At 40.9% G+C, this 20678-nt stretch overlaps 1 protein-coding gene across 12 annotated transcripts in view; it reads left to right on the plus strand.

The window, feature by feature from the left end:
* epb41a (erythrocyte membrane protein band 4.1a) overlaps positions 1–19998 on the plus strand; it is a 174383-nt gene extending 154385 nt beyond the window's left edge. For all 12 annotated transcript variants that reach the window (XM_057828644.1, XM_057828651.1, XM_057828648.1 and 9 more), the window contains one exon: positions 17803–19998. The gene's annotated coding sequence lies outside the window, so the exon portion shown is untranslated. The remainder of the gene's footprint in view (positions 1–17802) is intronic.
* Positions 19999–20678: the final 680 nt, after the last annotated feature.

Here is a 20678-nt window from a genome sequence, read left to right on the forward strand (position 1 = left end):
GAACACTCTAATTACAATGACTCTGAATTGTGTAATGTTAATATGTGCCGTTGATAGAAATGGAAAAAACATGACCTCATCTGTATGCACGAAGTTTGTGAAATAGCTGTTTGTGTCATAGCATAAGCCAAGATGAAATAAAGCCCTTCAGAATAAGCTTTGCTAAATAATGGAGCACATGTGGCTTTAATTGTAGCCCTGTTTATGTGATGTTCAAGGGTGCAGGCTGGGAATCTGGAACTGTTTAGCTGACTAACTGTGCTGCCATGTAAACATAGTTCTACCTCCCACTTTGTTCTTTAATGGGGATGTGTGATGGGAGTTCCCTACTCTGGGGAGGTCAAAGCCATCAACATCTGATAGACTCATTGGATTAATGCAGAAATGTGACATAAATTTAAGTTTATCAGTTTTTAAATCTCCCGTCATACACGCACACAAACATGGATCCTTAAAAGCAACACCAGGAAACTTTCAGTTTTGGTCGATTTTAGCGGTGCAGGTGGACAACACCGTTGTTATTTTGCCTTAAAGTGTATATGACATGACACATGAAATGTTAAATAGCATTATTATTGGAATTAATATCATATATTGAGACAATTCAATTATATGAAATACCGTATTTTTTTGACTATAAGTCGCACATGAGTAGAAGTCGCACCAGCCATAAAATGCCCAACGAAGAGGAAAAAAACATATATAAGTCGCACCGGAGTATAAGTCGCATTTTGGGGGGAAATTTACTTGATAAAATCCAACACATAGAACAGATATGTCATCTTGAAAGGAGATTTAAAATAAAAATATACAGTAGTAGAGGACAAAACATGATGAATAAGTGTACAGTATGATAATGTTACATCATGCATGAACAACAAAATGCAAATATACTGTCCTCACCAGGACGCTACGGCTCGGTCCTGGCTATACAGCGAGCTAAACTCCGAAATGACGATGCTGGACGTCCGTATACTGTAATTTGCTGAATCAATTTCGTCGATACCAAACAGGTTTGCATCAACGTAAATAAATTATAATGGCGTACCGCACGGAGGCTATTTTTAGACCGTGACGTCGCATCGTAAAGCGGAAGTAAAGCCGAAGTGGGACATTATAGACCCGCCCTCGCATAGACCCTACGTAAAAAGTGCTACTTTTCGCCGGTAATCTTTCAAAAACTAACATGGCGATCACGCATTGCTTTTTTGGAACTTGTAGAAACGACTCTAGACATTACGACCATGAAGGATGTTTTCTTCATACGTTCCCGGAAACCAAAAACTCAGGAGGAAAAAAATGTGAAAACCGAATCAACTTGCGCGGACTTTAACACCAGCTCGGCGAATCCATTCACGTTTCATATGCAGTAAACATTATGTTGGGTTGGCATGGTCTTTCAGGGGACAAAGAGGTAAGCCATTTTTATATTTTTACTTTATTTTTTTTAGCGTAACGTTGTGCCGCACTGCTTCTGTCTGACAATGAATGACCTGAAAAAACTACAATGGTATCTGACTGCCACTGTTACCGTTTCTGTTATATATATATATATAAAAAACAATTTTAGTAAGGGGGAAGTGTAAATAAATTATAGGATTAAGATGTGTTATCAATGAAAAAATTTAAAGTGTTCGTTGGCTGTCACTGAGTAGCATTTGCGACCGCTACACAAAGCTAACTAAATTACCCCCAAGAACGGTAAGAGACGTAGGACAACCAGAGGATATATAAGAAAGACAGGGCTGATGGTAAAGGATAGCTTGTTGAAACCGGAGAATGTCATTGTCAGTCGCGTCGATTAAAAAAAAGCTAAAGCTATGCTTAGGTCGGCTCGTTTTTTTCGTCTTTTTCAGCCTTCGACGCTAAAGCCATCTCTTTAACTGAACATTTTTATGTTCTTCCACATCTATGCCAGTCAATTTGGCACCAGGCACATCATTTTCGGAGAGAATTGGTAGGTTTAGCGCTGTAAACATCTCCTGCGTACACGATTTCCATTCATTTCCTATTAGGGACAAATGGTGGCTTGTCCTTGCATAGCAACCGTAGCTAATGCCATGAATATTAATGAGCGGAAGTGACGTGTTGCTTGCGGTACGCCATTAAGTGCTATGACAGCAATGACACAAACGGTTAACATGCGTTCGCTAGCATTAGCACATCGTTCAAACAACCACACAACTGGCTATAAGTCCGATCGCAGGTGGAAAACACACAACAACAACAGAAAAGATGATACACACACCTCTGTAGAGATATTTTACAAGCATAAACAATGAACGTAGGTTCGCAGCCGTGTCTTTCTCTCTCTCTCTCGCCCACTCGCTCAGTGACGCTGCGTAGCTGTCGGTCTTCTTCTGGCGTGTGAGCGCTCTTTTTCACTTAAACAAGTGCGAGTGCGCCCCCCGTGGGTGTGAAACCGCCACAAACTAAAAGCATGCATTTCAGTATATAAAAGTCAATAATACGATTGCACACACATTGCCAAAGGCAGAACGCGAACGTGGCCATAGCTATTAAGAGTTATTCCGATAACTATAGCGTAAAGAACATGCTAACAAGTTTACCAAACCATCAGTGTCACTCCAAAACACCAAAATAACATGTGAAATGATATCATAATGTGTTAATACTTTTACACATAAGTCGCTTCTGAGTATAAGTCGCACCTCCAGCCAAACTATGAAAAAAACTGATTTGTATTCCGAAAAATATGGTAATTTGTCCAAGCGCAGATGACGAGAAATGCGTCTTTAAAGCTGTCGTTTAGCTCCTCCTGTCGTCATCATAGTGCTCCGGCGCGTCTATCTTGGTGATGTCACTATGTGAACGAGGTGAAATATTTAGCATTGAGCACAATGGAGGAGGAAGCGTTTTTCAGCGATTCAGGTTCAAGTGTGGATTTTTCTAACAGTATTGTCAATCCTGAGGAAGTATGTGAAATATGTCCCTTTCACATACGCCGAAACTCAGCCCTTGTATGTGAACGCAATTTTGCGGGTCGACTGACATGGAGATGACGCAGACATTTAACGGGTCGCATTTTGTATTATGTCTGGGACTTTCCCGGGACGAGGCATACGTGAAGGCACACATTTGATTCCAGAGTCACAGCACGATTGCTTATGAAGTAAATATCAAGACGGGCCGATTGACACTTCCTTTTTCTTCGCAGTAAGACGAAAAGTGGTAAACAAAAATTGCAATTATCAGCATAGCAAGCTGGAAATAGCTAAATTAAACTGAAAACATAACAAAATTAAATTGCTACTGGATGGTAGAGCCAAAGAAGATTGTCTATCGTCCATCTTTGGAAATGTGTGGTTTATTTTGTTGCCGATGTTAGGGTCCGCAACTGCGGAAACAAGGTTGTTCCTCAAATCAAAAAATAACGGAGGGATGCGTTCTAGGGTTTATTACATACAAACAAAAATACACGTGATCGCGGAAAAAGAGGAATAACACAATGGGTCCGTGACAGTGGGTCGATGAGGATCAATAATACTAACCTAAGCGGTAGGCAGAGAGCCGATAAGACAACAAAACAATACACTCAAATACCAGCACAAAACAAAAACTAGGCCTGCAAGCAGGACTGAACGGGCCCTCGCAATCTAGCGCAACTCGGACGTCATGCAACTCGGACAGTGTGCAGGTCAGGGTGGTGGCAGATCGTCCTCTCTAATCATCTCATTAGAACCTAACATGCGCGAAAGTTGCCTCTTTACATTCACACACCTAAGAGATAAAAACCCCTATTGGACAGAGGACTACAAAAAAGGAGCGAATAAAGGGTCATCACAGCAACAGACAGAGACATGTGGACATGGGCCGTAAAATAAGTATTTTAAAAGGTCTTGAAACTACAATGACCAACCTGAAAAGAACTGGACATATATTTAAAAAAATGAGTGACTTTCTATTGCCACTAGTTGGCGCTGTAGGGTTGATGCAAATGACCCCTTCAGGACCCTTCAGACTATGACTCAACAAGCACGATATGTTTGGCGCAGATATGTTGTAGAAGTTATGACTGTTCAAAACTTGTGGTGAGACGAAATGGCTTCAGTCATTTTTACTTCTCCTGTTGGACCCTTCTGCTTCAACCAAACCTCAGTATTTTTCATCAGGCACCTGAACACATGTCTTCAGGCTCCCCTGATGCAGGTTTGAGGTGAATAGATTTTTTTTTCCTTGGAGGAGGAGCCTGTTTCGTAAAAAAGGCATTTCCTGTTCCCACTAGGGGGCGCTAGGCCTAATGAGTAATATTTCAATGCACTCGTGTTCAGGGTGGGATCCCGCACATACATGCCAGATATGAAAAAGATTGAACGTTGTTTCAAGGAGCTATTAGTCCTTTACTGAATTTGTCATTTTGCCGAAAAAATGGCCGACTTTGGCACCACGCCCAGGTCAGACCCATGAATGAAAACACACCATTTTGAAAAGTTTAGATTTCATAGGTCTCCTGAATTGTCTAACCAATTTTGAAGATGATCCAATTGATTCCCTCTGTGACAAGGTCTCAAATGTGCACCCTGTTAATTGATAAAAATTTCACATTCGATCCAAAATACCCGATTTCCTGTTGGGTTTGGAATATGGGTGCAAGAGACTTTTTGGAGCAGTTTTGCACAAGGTATCGACTCCCCAAATTTCATTGCTCTACGTTAAAAAAACCTAATAGGAAACGCCTTTTTGAAAAATTCAAGGGGGCGCCACTGAGCCATTTTGTTACATTTTTTTGTAACGTTGCAAGATTATCGAAATCCACACAAAGCCGCATGTATGTGCAAAATTTGGTGAGTTTTCGTGCATGTCCAGGCCTCCAAATGTAAACTGTACTAGAAATGGACAGAAATTTCACATTTGATCCAAAATACCCGATTTTCTGTTGGATTTGGAATATGGGTGCAAGAGGCTTTTTTGAGCAGTTAGGCATAAGGTATCTACTCCCCAAATTTCATTGCTCTACGTTGAAAAAACCCAACAGGAAAGGCCTTTTTTAAAACTTCTTTCTGTCGCCACTAGTTGGCACTGTAGAGTTGATGCAAATGACCCCTACAAGAACCTTCAGGGTATGACTCTCAACAAACACGGAAAGTTTGGCGCAGATATGTTGCATATCTGCCGAGTTATGACTGTTCAAAGTTTTTGGCGAGACAAATTGTTGACGGTCATTTTCACTTCCAGTTTGGACCTCTCCGCTTCAACGAAACCTCAATATTTTTCATCAGGCACCTGAACACATGTCTTGAGGCTCCCCTGAAACAGGTTTGAGGTCAATAGATTTTTTTCCCTTGGAGGAGGAGCCTGTCTCGTAAAGAAGGCCATTTCCTGTTTCCACTAGGGGCGCCAGGCCTAATGGGTAATATTTCAATGCAGTCGTGTTCAGGCTGGGATATCTCATAAACATGCTAAAAATGAAAAAGATTGAACGTTGGGTCACGGAGTTTTTAATCATTTTCTGAATTTGGTATTTTGCCTAAAAATGGCCGACTTTGGGACCACGCCCAGGCCAGACCCTTGAATGAAAACACACCATTTTGAAAACTTAAGATCTCATAGGTCTCCTGAATAGTCTGACCAATTTTGAAGACGATCCAACTTTATCCTTCAGCGACAAGGTCTCAAATGTAAATCGATAAAATTTCGCATTTGACCCAAAATTTCCAGCTTCCTGTTGGGTTTGGAATATGGGTGCAAGAGACTTTTTGGAGCAGTTTTGTACAATGTATCGACTCACTAAATTTCATTGTTCTACGTTGAAAAAACCTAATAGGAGAGGCCTTTTTGAAAATTTCAAGGGGGCGCCACTGAGCCATTTTGTTAAATTTTTTTGTAGATTATCAAAATTTACGCAAAGTTGAATGTATGTGCAAATTTTGGTGAGTTTTCGTGCATGTTCAAGCCTCCAAACGTAAACTCCAACTGTGAACCGAAAAAATTTCACATTCGATCCAAAATACCCGATTTCCTGTTGGATTTGGAATATGGGTGCAAGAGGCTTTTTTGAACAGTTAGGCATAAGGTATCTACTCCCCAAATTTCATTGCTCTACGTTGAAAACCTGAGAGGAGAGGCCTTTTTGAAAATTTTAAGGGTCAAGGGGGCGCCACTGAGCCATTTTTTGACATTTTTTCAAAACGACGCAAGATTATCGAAATTTACGCGAATCTGCACGTATGTGCAAATTTTGGTGACTTTTCGTGCATGTTCAGGCCTCCAAATTGGCCATTTTCATTTGCCATGAAGAAAGAAGAATAATAATAATAATAATAATAATAATAATAATCCTTTGCATTACAATAGGGCCTTCGCACGTCTAGTGCTCGGGCCCTAACTAGTTTCAAAACAAGGGCGGCAGAGGTGTCGAATGGCGCCCAGCAAGTTGATATCTCAGCACCCTTCTCTTGGATCTCCTGGGCTTAAATATTGTCTTGATGAGCTTGAATTGGCTGCAATTACGACGTCGGGAATGCTCCCAAAACCGTCTCTGTCATATAACACGATTTGACGAAGATTGTGACAGCCGATGCTGACCAAAAATGACCTGTCCGGGTTGTAAAATCACGCTAGAAGCCAGAGTGCCTATGGGCAACACGGGACAAGTCTGTGAAAGTGTCCAACCCACGTCATTCTCTGGACATCTCTACATGCGTGAATGCAATGACGCGATTAAATCCTGCGTCACCTTACACGGGAATTTACCGGGATATGTTTGTGAAAGGGGCTGTACAGCCATATATGTTTGAGTCGCATTTGGAGGAAGATTTAGAATGAGAAAAAGGCAACAGAGACAACAATACGAGGCTGATGACTAGAGCACAAAATGTCATCATTGGTTTTATCTCCCTCTACTCCAATATTATTACAGGATACTCTTTGTATACGTATTGATTCCCTGATTGCTATATAAATTGTATTGTCATGACAAATAAGTCTTGTGCTAAATCTAATATGAAATATTAAAAATGCCTTTATTCAGTATGACAAGGCTAAATTAATGCATAATGGTCAAAACAGTCGACTTCTTGCACCTCCCGAATGGTATTTCATGCCAACGGAATTGCACCGGACTACTAAGGCTCTTGTACTTTCCCTGCTGCGACCTTGGAGACGGAGGAACCGTAAACAAATGAGGAGGCGTGAGAGCTAGGCTACATGCTAACCCGAACCAAGCGGCTCTGCCAAGTCTCTTCCTTGCCTTTCGAACACGAAAAATCACAAAAAACTGCCCAACACTTATCACACACGGCGGCGGGGATGAGTGCCGTCACCGATTAGCCAGCCCCCGGTGGCGAGCAAGTTTCAGTGGACTACAACGGCTCGTCGTTCCCCTGCTATGGCCCTGGCACGCAGTTCCGCTGGACCCAGAGCAATGTCAGCGGGCTTTCGGCGCGGGTGCTCGTCACCGGGGACGCAGTGGGCGAATGAACGCCGAAAATGGCGCATTCTCGGTGGACAAGCTGGAAGTCTCGAGACATTCGAGAACCGGAGACGAGAGCACTTGGCTGCAAGAGCCCAAGCCGGGGATAGCGCTTTCTAGGCGGGCATGGGAGCAGGGCCGAGGGGGGTGGAAGCCTCGACACGATCAAGAACCGGAGACGAGAGAGCGTGACTACCCGAGCCCAAGCCGAGGATAGAGCGCTCGCTAGGTGGGCAAGCAAGCAGGGCCGAGGGGGGTGGAAATCTCGATGCAATTGAGAACCAGAGATGAGAGCGTGTGGCTGCCTGAGCACAGGCGGGTTTTCACTCACTATTGTCGCCAGCCAAGGAAGGCGGGCACTTTCGCCTTCTTGGTGGACAAACCGGCCGACAACAGATGGTTTGTCGCACGCCATGGTCGTCGGCCGATGAGGGCCAGCGAGTATTGTCTCCCACAAAATGCAAGCCACTTCCGTATTAAAACGTGTGCCATGAACCCAGTATTTGACATAATAGAAAACATTTAACTTACTCACTTCCTCGTCCGTCCAATGTTCCTTCGATTGTCGGACTTGTTTTGCCCATTCTTTGCGGTGAACAGGATGTTTTGGAAACCCAAGAAGGCTCACACCAATCTCCCTTGTGAAGCAACAAAAGCCTGCAGTGCATTAGGCTTGTGTGAGGCGAAAAATAAACAAATTAATCGGCAAAATCAACTGAATCCGATGTCCTTCTGCATACAATAGGATGGTTGTCTAGTGAAGATGCTCTTATCCACTGGCGTCACATCCGCCTTCTTCCTCAATCCGAGACTCTGTCCGGAAGTCACTCATTTTTAGGGTTGGGCATCGAGCATCGATGGTATCCGGAACTAACATTCCGCTTCTCCCGGAACCGTTCAAATTTTTTTATTTCGATTCCAAGTTTCGATGCCCTGACCACCGACCGAAAAAAATAGTTGCCGAACAATTGGGGAATTTAACTTAAGATCAAGGGACAGAACACTCCCCACCTGACATCTGCAAGATGCCTTTAACTAACTAATAGAAATACCACCTCAAACAAATGATGCAATACAATAAATGTCTGCAGCATAAGACACTCTAAAACATAGGCAAAAGAATATGTGTAAATGTTTTTTCCGTGAGTTTTTGAGGAACAAAAACAAAAAAACATCATTGTGACAATGCACTCATGTGGAAAATTACCATCATATTTGAGTTCAAAGACTGATATTTATATACAAGTTAAAAATAGCCCTAAGTTAATTGAAAGTTCATATAATTTGAAAAATAACTGAGAATTTAAGAAATTAATATTAACTACGCAATTTTTTTACCCTGCCTATTAAAAGAGTCGGAATCAAAAATCGTTTGAAACCGGATTTGAAACGTGGAATTGGACTCGGAACAGGAACCGTTCAAATTCAAACGATGCCCAACCTACTCATTTTTATAGCGCGGGATTCAAAAACTTGAATTAATATATCAATCGCTTCCACACGCATCCAAGCGGTCCATTTCATTCAGGAGCATAAAATACCGCTTGTAATATGAAATAAACATGCTTTCTGGTTTCAAATACACTTTCAGAAGGAGCATGTCCCATGAGGACCAGCCAAAGTATTTATAATTTTATCCTGGTAGCCTCCCTTTTTCATTTTTCTTGTCTCCTCGGACAAAACTTTCCGTCTCTTTTGTTGCTCTGCCATCTTTGCAGAATTTGCGCGAAAGAGGGAAATGACGTATGACGTGAGCAGTCAAAAATGTGTAGTTTTTTTCAAAAGTTAATTAGTACCTGTGTTCTGTCAGATTTTGCACCCTTATCAAATTTTGCTCCCAAACCTTTTGTGGTGGTGAATAAGCACTCTTTTACATTCAGTTGGACCCTCATTATTATCTAGAGGTGGTAAATAAACAGGTTATATCATAAACATACATGTTCAACTTGAATACGGCATAAATAAATGCTTAACGGCACGGGGAAAACGTTAATGATGAGAGATCGCCGTGCAGTCAAGTTGAGCGCAGCCACATGGTAGGACGTGTGTGAGGATAACTTTCCTTTGTGTGCGTTCATGACCAAACGTAAGGAGATATTCCTTTCTACAATGCCTTGCAAAAGTATTCGGCCCCCTTGAATCTTGCAACCTTTCGCCACATTTCAGGCTTCAAACATAAAGATATGAAATTTAATTTTTTTGTCAAGAATCAACAACAAGTGGGACACAACCATGAAGTGGAACAACATTTATTGGATAATTTAAACTTTTTTAACAAATTAAAACTGAAAAGTGGAGCGTGCAATATTATTCGGCCCCTTTACTTTCAGTGCAGCAAACTCACTCCAGAAGTTCAGTGAGGATCTCTGAATGATCCAATGTTGTCCTAAATGACCGATGATGATAAATAGAATCCACCTGTGTGTAATCAAGTCTCCGTATAAATGCACCTGCTCTGTGATAGTCTCAGGGTTCTGTTTAAAGTGCAGAGAGCATTATGAAAACCAAGGAACACACCAGGCAGGTCCGAGATACTGTTGTGGAGAAGTTTAAAGCCGGATTTGGATACAAAAAGATTTCCCAAGCTTTAAACATCTCAAGGAGCACTGTGCAAGCCATCATATTGAAATGGAAGGAGCATCAGACCACTGCAAATCTACCAAGACCCGGCCGTCCTTCCAAACTTTCTTCTCAAACAAGGAGAAAACTTATCAGAGATGCAGCCAAGAGGCCCATGATCACTCTGGATGAACTGCAGAGATCTACAGCTGAGGTGGGAGAGTCTGTCCATAGGACAACAATCAGTCGTACACTGCACAAATCTGGCCTTTATGGAAGAGTGGCAAGAAGAAAGCCATTTCTCAAAGATATCCATAAAAAGTCTCGTTTAAAGTTTGCCACAAGCCACCTGGGAGACACACCAAACATGTGGAAGAAGGTGCTCTGGTCAGATGAAACCGAAATTGAACTTTTTGGCCACAATGCAAAACGATATGTTTGGCGTAAAAGCAACACAGCTCATCACCCTGAGCACACCATCCCCACTGTCAAACATGGTGGTGGCAGCATCATGGTTTGGGCCTGCTTTTCTTCAGCAGGGACAGGGAAGATGGTTAAAATTGACGGGAAGATGGATGCAGCCAAATACAGGAACATTCTGGAAGAAAACCTGTTGGTATCTGCACAAGACCTGAGACTGGGACGGAGATTTATCTTCCAACAGGACAATGATCCAAAACATAAAGCCAAATCTACAATGGAATGGTTCAAAAATAAACGTATCCAGGTGTTAGAATGGCCAAGTCAAAGTCCAGACCTGAATCCAATCGAGAATCTGTGGAAAGAGCTGAAGACTGCTGTTCACAAACACTCTCCATCCAACCTCACTGAGCTCAAGCTGTTTTGCAAGGAAGAATGGGCAAGAATGTCAGTCTCTCGATGTGCAAAACTGATAGAAACATACCCCAAGCGACTTGCAGCTGTAATTGGAGCAAAAGGTGGCGCTACAAAGTATTAACGCAAGGGGGCCGAATAATATTGCACGCCCCACTTTTCAGTTTTTTATTTGTTAAAAAAAGTTTAAATTATCCAATAAATTTTGTTCCACTTCACGATTGTGTCCCACTTGTTGTTGATTCTTGACAAAAAATTAAAATTTTATATCTTTATGCTTGAAGCCTGAAATGTGGCGAAAGGTTGCAAGGTTCAAGGGGGCCGAATACTTTTGCAAGGCACTGTAGATATAAAGTTTTTGGTGTTTACTTCGGACCTGCTGCATTCGTGGCCATTTGTAATGTCTAAATCTGACAGAACACCGGTGGACCCCCCCCCCCTCCCCCCCAGACCATAACGGAGGCGTCATTCAACTAGTTGTCAGTCGACATATCATCACAAATGTTGTGAACGTATTTTATAAAATCTGTATAGTTCCCCATTTTTGCTTTATATGTTAAGTGTTGGATCCGTTCATTCACTTTCGCTCACTTTAGTTTTTGTTTTTACAACAGTGACACATTTAATCATCTTCTGTTATAGTTAAGAGCGCTTTTGTCGTATGTTTACCGTAAAATGTCAAACAGACGTGGAAGCAAGACTGCCAAGCTCTAGATGACTGTTAAATTCCAGAGACCAGAGGTCATAAACATTTTTAAAAAAGACAGCTACATTATACATTGTATAATTTACTCAAATTAAATTTAATCATAGTAGTAACAGTCATTTTTAAACAAGGCTGGAAATAGACGGGAGCCCTGCCACACCATGTTGATGAACCCTGTTTAGACTATAATTCTAAACAGAAGTGGGTTATACAATACACACATATTGTAACTTTAAAGGTCTGATTGACTTTTCTGATTAGACAATGTTTCCTAAGTGTTATTTCTCTGCTATGACTTATAATTGTGTTGTCATTAGACTTAAAAGTTTGGGGCTTGAAAGTTGAATTGCCGATATAATCAGGGTTTTAAATGGAAAAAAATGTAATAGCTGATGGTGCTTAGCACAAATAGCTTGATAAGTCTGCAATTAACCAAATTCTCTGTGTCCTTGTTTTACTTTTCAAACTTGCATACACCTTCACCACTTTATGCCCATATACAGTCCTGTGGAGCACTGATCCCCAACCACCGGGCCAGGGACCAGTACCGGTCCGTGGCGCATTTGCTACCTGGCCGCAGAGAAATAATAAATGATGTGCGACCGCAATCTGGCCTGTGCCTCTTGACGCATCAATATACAGTGGGGCAAATAAGTATTTAGTCAACCACCAATTGTGCAAGTTCTCCTACTTGAAAAGATTAGAGAGGCCTGTAATTGTCAACATGGGAAAACTTCAACCATGAGAGACAGAATGTCGGAAAAAAAACTGAAGATCACATTGTTTGATTTTTAAAGATTTTATTTCCAAATTATAGTGGTAAATAAGTATTTGGTCACCGACAAACAAGCAAGATTTCTGGCTGTTAACGAGGTCTAACGAGGCTCCACTCGTTATCTGTATTAATGGCATCTGTTTTAACTAGGGGTGTGAATTGATTAAAATTTTTAATCGAGTTAATTACAGCTTAAAAATTAATTAATCGTAATTAATCGCAATTAATCGCAATTCAAACCATCTATAAAATATGTAAATTAAATCTGTAAATTATTGATGGAATGGAAAGATAAGACACAAGATGGATATATCCATTCAACATACGGTACATAAGTACTGTATTTCTTTATTAGTACAATAAATCAACAAGATGGCATTACCATTATTAACATTCTGTTAAAGCGATCCATGGATAGAAAGACTTGTAGTTCTTAAAAGATAACTGTTAGTACAAGTTATAGAAATTTTATATTAAAACCCCTCTTCATGTTTTCGTTTTAATAAAATTTGTAAAATTTTCAATCAAAAAATAAACTAGTAGCCCGCCATTGTTGATAATAATAGTCAATAATTACTTACACAATGCTCATGGTTGCTGAAGCCTATAAAATCAGTCGCACCCAAGCGCCAGCAGAGGGAGCCAAAACTCCGAAAAACACAAGTACACGTTTCACTGTGCTGTCATTGTAATCTCTTTGAGCAGGGTATTTGTGCGTTAATTGCGTCAAATATTTTAACGTGATTAATTTTAAAAAATTAATTAACGCCCGTTAACGCGATAATTTTGACAGCCCTAGTTTTAACTCATTACTGTTATAAAAGACACCTTTCCACAACCTATGTCAGTTACACTCCAAACTCCACTATGGCCAAGACCAAAGAGCTGTTGAAGGACACCAGAGACAAAATTGTAGACCTGCATCAGGCTGGGAAGACTGAATCTGCAATAGGTAAAACACTTGGTGTAAAGAAATCAACTGTGGGAGCAATTATTAGAAAATGGAAGACATACAAGACCACTGATAATCTCCCCCAATCTGGGGCTCCATGCAAGATCCCACCTGGTGGCGTCAAAATGATAACAAGAACGGTGAGCAAAAATCCCAGAACAACACGCTGGGACCTAGTGAATGACCTACACAGAGCGGGGACCACAGTAACAAAGGCTACTATCAGTAACACAATGCACCGCCAGGGACTCAAATCCTGCACTGCCAGACGTGTCCCCCTGCTGAAGAAAGTGCACGTCCAGGCCTGTCTGCGGTTTGCTGGAGAGCATTTGGATGATCCAGAAGAGGACTGGGAGAATGTGTTATGGTCAGATGAAACCAAAATAGAACTTTTTGGTAGAAACACAGGTTCTCGTGTTTGGACGAAAAAGAATACTAAATTCAATCAGAAGAACACCATACACACTGTGAAGCATGGGGGTGGAAACATGCTTTGGGGCTGTTTTTCTGCAAAGGGACCAGGACGACTGATCTGTGTAAAGGAAAGAATGAATGGGGCCATGTGGAGAGATTTTGAGTGAAAATCTTCCATCCATCAGCAAGGGCATTGAAGATGAGACGTGGCCGGGGTTTTCAGCATGACAATGATCCCAAACACACAGCCAGGGCAACAAAGGAATGGCTTCGTAAGAAGCATTTCAAGGTCCTGGAGTGGCCTAGCCAGTCTCCAGATCTCAACCTCATAGAAAATCTGTGGAGGGAGTTGAAAGTTCGTGTTGCCCAATGACAGCCCCAAAACATCACTGCTCTAGAGGAGCTCTGCATGGAGGAATGGGCCAAAATCAACAAGCAACAGTGTGTGAAAAGCTTGTGAAGAGTTACAGAAAATGGTTGGCCTCCGTTATTGCCACCAAAGGGTACATAACAAAGTATTGAGATAAACTTTTGGTATTGACCAAATACTTATTTTCTTCCATGATTTGCAAATAAACTCTTTAAAAATCAAACAATGTGATTTTTTTTTTTTTTTTTTTCCACATTCTGTCTCTCATGGTCGAGGTTTACCCATGTTGACAATTACAGGCCTCTCTAATACTTACAAATGGGAGAACTTGCACAGTTAGTGGTTGACTAAATACTTATTTGCCCCACTGTATCTGTCTACCCTATTGCCTAATTCGAGTAGAGAGTTGTGTATATCTCCCTCTAGTGGTTGGCCGCCATTAATGGGGTGTTTACACACCAATAGCAGCCCAGCATCAGTCAATGTAAACTGGAACGTTAGCCGCTGTTGGCAGTGTGCTATGGGCAGCGACGTGGAAAAGGCCACCTGCTCAGCCAAAAGAGGAGCCTACAACCAAGTCCATTCTGCATTATATGTGGCTTAAAGCTAGTAAGCGAGGCCACTAAAGCGAATGCACCGAGAGCATCATACCTCGTGGCGAACCGTACTGCTAAAATCTTTCACGATTCACGACTCATCATGCCTGCGATCAGGGATATTTGCCATCAGGTTTTAGGAGAGGCCGCTGTTAAAAAAGGTTGATTCATCGTATGGTGAGTTACATTTTCCCTGCACTTAATGTTCGTGTTTAGCCCCGTCGTGTTATTTTATATTTACTGTAATTTTCTGCCACACATTGCTGGTCCGTGAAAAAAAGGCAAACTTCACACCGGTCCGTGGTGCAAAAAAGGTTAAGGACCACTGCTTAGGAGGCTTTTACGTGTGCTAATCTTGAAAGTACCGTGGCACATACTGGATCAAAGTCATTGTAATGGTGAACATTACAACAACTTTTAAGATATGATCGCCAGGCTTAGGGCATATATACAATGGGGAGAACAAGTATTTGATACACTGTCAATGGGAAAACCCATTGGCAGTGTATCAAATACTTGTTCTCCCCACTTTAGATGAACAAATTCAAAATCCGTTAAAATTAGAGGTTGGTAGTAACGCATTACATTTACTTGAGTAACCTTTGGAATCTAGGAGTAGCTTTACCATGCCATACTTAACTTTTACTTGAGTAGATTTGAGAAGAAACGCTACTTTTACTTCGCTGTCACTCTTCTCACTCGCCGACTCATCCAAAGAAAACGACGACAAATCTGGCCCATCCTCTTCCTTGAGTTGATGAAATAACGCAGTTGCTTACGCTGAATTTAGTTTTTGAATAATTCTGCACGTTTCAAAAAGTCGCTCGCTCAATCCAACCGGCAGTCGCCCACTACCCTGTCTCCCTCTCATTAGGTGGCGCCTCGCTCGACAATATATTAAAAGTTTTTTACATTACAATGGCTACTGGGATATGTAGTTTTTCGCCATGTGTTCCGTTTTGAATAGGGACAACAAAAGAAGTAAATATGGACATAAACGCATGGTCCAGGCAGCGTTTAATGTTTTCTTATGAGGGCAATTAAAATATAAAACTCAATTATATTATCTCCCGTTTTACTTGGTCGATTGACTTTGAAGGGAATAGTATCTTTTGTCGTAGTTACTGTTTGACTGTTTGTGTTACTCTAACACATCAAATTTAAAATAAATAGCATTGATATCATAGTTTAAGAAAAATAAGCAGAATATATTTTATACTATGAACAGTTGGACTTGAAATGATTAGAATGTGCAGTGCCAAGACAATGGGCAGATAAGGGAAGAACAGATCCAGGACGCCTTCTGACCACTGAACTATGGAGGTAGATTTGAGTCTTTATTATTCAATCAAAAAAAAAGTTGCTTCAATCAAAATATTTATTTTCAATCAAAGAAAAAGTCACTTCAATCAAAAAAAAAATGTGTTTGGACTTTGAATGCAAAAATAAATTTGAAACTCAAAAAAATGTATTTGGAACCTGTTTTTCTTTAATTGAATTTTTTTTTTTTAATTTGAGTCAAGGTTTTTTTTTTTTTTTTTTTTTTGATTGAAAAAACTTTTTTGATTGACGTAATGTAGTTTTGCGTTTGGACCACGTTTTGGCTAGGACATTTGTGTCTAAATCATTCATTCCCACCCAATAAAAATTGCTTAAATCAAAAAAACTATTTTTAATCAAGAAAAAAATCACTTGCAAAAAAAAAAATTCTTTTGAAAATATTTTTTTATTTGAAATATTTATTTTTTTATTGAAGTGTCACTTTTTTTGAGAAGCAAAAAGTTTTAAACTCTTTTTTTTTTTTTTCCAGTGGATAAAGTTTTGGCACTTTTTTTCGATTGAATCATTTTGCCACAAAGATCCAGTTTCAATGCTACTTCCGACATGTTTGAGTGGCAGGTGACTACGCCAATGGTATAAAAGTAGAAGCAAGAATAATGACCACCACGGCTCCATGTAGCCATCGGACTCTGCTCGGGTCCAAGCCGAAAAATAGGGCACCGGTACGGGGGTGCGACATCAGGATCTCACCGGAGTGCCCGCGACGTTACGGTGCCTTGTCGCGCACACACCCCAGGCACGGAGGCCGGCTGTCGAGTGGACGGCCCACAAGTGACACAACACTCATTCAAAGCTGAAGCGACTGGGCTCCCGGCGCGGACGCCGGCGAGTTGCCGGCAGTCCACTCGCTTACTGGACAGGCTAGTGTCGGGCCACTCGTTGTCATTTTTCTCGGGAATTTCTCAGGAACCAGTTTGCCTCCTCGCCTGGGTCTCTCTTTGCTGTATGATTGCTGCCGACTTGGAATAAATTGTCAACTTGTGTTTCGAGGCCTTTTTCCAGTTTTTGAAATGGAGTCAGTACAAGGGGTTAAGACTAAGGCGTGGAGTTTGGCCTTTTGGCTGGGTTGTTGATTTTCCACCGGCCCAGGTTGTTGGAATTGCGCTAGCGCAGTTCCGGCGGTTCGGCTGGCGTGATTCCAGCAATCTGGCTAAAAGGTCAGATTGTAGCACGTGGGTGACACATGGGTAATTACAACATGACGAGGCTCCAAAGATGCCATGCACACAGGTCGTGTTGACGCGTCCCGTGACTTTAAAGCAGGGGTGGGCAAACTATTCCACAAAGGGCCGCAGTGGGTGCGGGTTTTGGTTGCAACCCATTAAGAGGACACCTTTTCACCAATCTGCTGTTTTACAAGTGGAATCAGTCAATTGCTGTCAGGTGCTTCACATTTCTGCTGAAACCGCATTGGTTAAACTATCTGTGCTGGGTCAGGTGGAGCAAAGACCAGGACCCACTGCGGCCCTCGAGGACCGGTTTGCCCACCTCTGCTTTAAAGGGTTAAAATAATATCAGACGTGGTAAGCAGTTACTAACAATCGTACTCAGTACTTGAGTATTTTTTTTTTTTTACTGAATACTTTACTTGTACTTGAGTAAATTTTTTTTAAGGCTTCTATTGTTTTTACTTGAATAATATTATTTTGAAGTCACGTAGTTCTTACTTGAGTATAGTTTGCCTACTCTACCCATCTCTGATTAAAATGCAACTGGCAAATTAATCATGTGTTTGTGTTGTTGCTGTCAAAACACTGATTCTGTCCTTTCTCTGTATCTGTTTTCATCCCTTTCCCTTTATATGACCCACATTGTGCACTCAGATGCCTACATGATCCCTCTCCCGACCCTATCATTTTTACCTCAGAGCTCTGAGCCACACCCTACAACTTTGCCTTGGACAGAAAAGCCAGACAACATCCGAGAGACTCATTTCTTCATGGAACTATGAACTCTTACCCTCTGCAAGTGTGGTGCTGTGTTCCAGGAGTCACCCGGAGAATCACCACAAACATCCCAAGAACCCTCCCGATTCCCTCTCCTGTTCTACTTACTGCCAAAACACTGACCGAAGGACAATTAAAAAAAAAAAAAAAAAAAATCTTTATACGGAATGGAAAAAAGGTACAACACTTGTGTTATGATACCTCTCCAATTTGGAGATTTTAAGAAAATTTTCAGAGGCATTTGGTCTTTTAATCTTTGAGATTATTAAACATTTATTTTTGTATAGCTTTTCTTACCATCCGAATTGGTTGCAGATAACGTGAAGCAATTCAGTCAAGTGTTTTTTAACAATGTGATCGAAACAGCATCAACACAGGGAATGTGGGTGATTTTCTTGGGATTGTACACAGCAGGGCTCAAAGTTCCCTTCCCATTTGGTTTCATTTCTTGCACACTATATTATTCATGTATATTTCTCCCTACATTTTTAATGTGATGAAATATTTTTTCAATCGTTAAAAAAAATATTTCCTGTCTTAACATTATTTAATCACTTGTTACCTTACAGTCGCTTATCGTTTCGTATTTGCTGTCGTGTTCGTGATGGAGACCTTTACATTTATTTATTCTCGCCTCTACTATTGTTAACGTTTTTGTGTTAAAGGTCCTCTAAGCAAACATATGTAGCTTTATTATTTTCAACATAGTCGTTTCTACTGAGCGGGGCGGACATACGGTACCTAGTGTAACACATTTCAGACAAATGTGATGTATAGCCTCAAGCATGACAAGAGTGCATAAGAGATAAGATTGTTGTTTTGTTGCTGAGTCTTATTAAATAATTCTCTTTGAAGTTGGACAAAAATTACAGTGGTATGAAAAAGTATCTGAACCTTTTGGAATTTCTCACATTTCTACATAAAATCACCATGAAATGTGATCTGATCTTTGTCGAAATCACACTGTTCAAAAAACTGTCTGCTTTAACTAAAACCACCCAAACATTTATAGGTTGTCTTATTTTAATAAGGATAACATGCAAACAATGACAGAAGGGGAAAAATAAGTGAAACTTTGCCTAAGGAGACTTAAAGAGCAATTGAAATCCATTTTTACCAAACAGTTTAAGTCAGGTGTGTGCCTAATCACTGATGAGTGGTGTAAAGCTGCCCTGCTCACTATAAAAAACACACCTGGTAAGAACTGTCTTATGTGCAGCATGGCTCGGTCAAAGGAGCTGTCTGAAGACCTGCGATCAAGGATTGTTGATTTGTATAAAGCTGAAAAAGGATATAAAACCATCTGTAAAGTCTGGATATTCATCAATCGACAGTCAGAGAAGTTGTCTACAAATGGAGAGAGTTTGGCACTGTTGCTTCTCTCCCAAAGATGACACCAAGAGTTCAGCACAGAATACTCAGAGAGGTAAAAAAGAACCCAAGAGTGTCTGCTGAAGACTTAGAAATCACTGGCACAGTGCAATATCTCTGTGCGCACATCAACTATATGTAAAACTCTGGCCAAGAAAGATGTTCATAGGAGGATTCCATGGAGGAAGCCACTGCTGTCAAAAAAAAAAAAAAAAAACATTGTTGCTCGTTTATTGTTCACACAAAGGCAAAATATTTTGTGGACTGATGAAACCAAAGTTGAATTGTTTGGGAGTAACACGCAATGTCTTGTATGGAAGAGAAATGGAACAGCTCACCAACATCAACACCTTATCCCCACCATGAAGGATGGTGGAGGGAGCATCATGATTTGGGGCGGTTTTGCTACCTCAGGGCCTGGACAACTTGCAATCATTAATGGAAGAATGAATTCAAAACTTTATCGGGATGTTTTGCAGGAAATTTTGTGGCTGTCTGTCAGACAGTTGAAGCTAAAAAGAGTATAGATGCTGCAACGAGACAATGATCCAAAACACAGAAGTGAATCAACTTCAGAATGGTTTCAGAAGAACAATATACACGTTCTGGAGTGGCCAAGTCAAAGTCCAGACTTGAACCCCATTGAGATGCTGTGGCATGACCTAAAGACAGCAATTCATGTCACATATCCAGGAATGTGACTGAATTTTTGTAGAGAAGAATGGGCCAAGATTAGTCCTGATCGATGTGCCAGACTGATTTGCATTTACAGGAAGCGTTTGGTTGAATTTATTGCTGCCAAAGTGGTGGGGGGGCACAAAATATTTAAGTGTGATTGTTCACTTACTTATTTAGCAGGGCTGAGAATGAAAAGTGGTATATGCCATGTGACAAAATCGATTTGGCCAAGTGGTAAAATTGGTTTGCCATGTGGCATTTTTTTTTGCCATGTGGCAAAATAGATTTTTCTATGTGGCTTTTTTTTTTTTTTTTGCAATGTTGCAAAATGGATTTTGCCATGTGGCATTTTTTTTTTTAAATGTCACAGCCAAACGTTTTTCTGCCATTTAAAATGAATGGAAAATTTGGACGTGCATAGCCGTCAATCGCAATGACGTGCGTGGCCTGCAAAAACGCCATATACCGGGAAAAAATGCCACATACCATAATCCATTTTGCCACATACCAAAAAAATGCCACTTGGCAAAAAAAATGCAACATGGCAAAATCCATTTTGCCACATGGCAAATACAAGTTTTGATTCTCGCTTTCTCTACTTATTTTTCCCCATTCTGTCATTGTTTGCATGCTGTCCTCATTAAAATACGAAAACCTAAAAATGTTTGGGTGGTTTTAGTTAAAGCAGACACCGTTTTTTCATC

Source organism: Corythoichthys intestinalis, chromosome 22 (genome assembly GCF_030265065.1).
Source record: "Corythoichthys intestinalis isolate RoL2023-P3 chromosome 22, ASM3026506v1, whole genome shotgun sequence".
NCBI lineage: Eukaryota > Metazoa > Chordata > Actinopteri > Syngnathiformes > Syngnathidae > Corythoichthys > Corythoichthys intestinalis.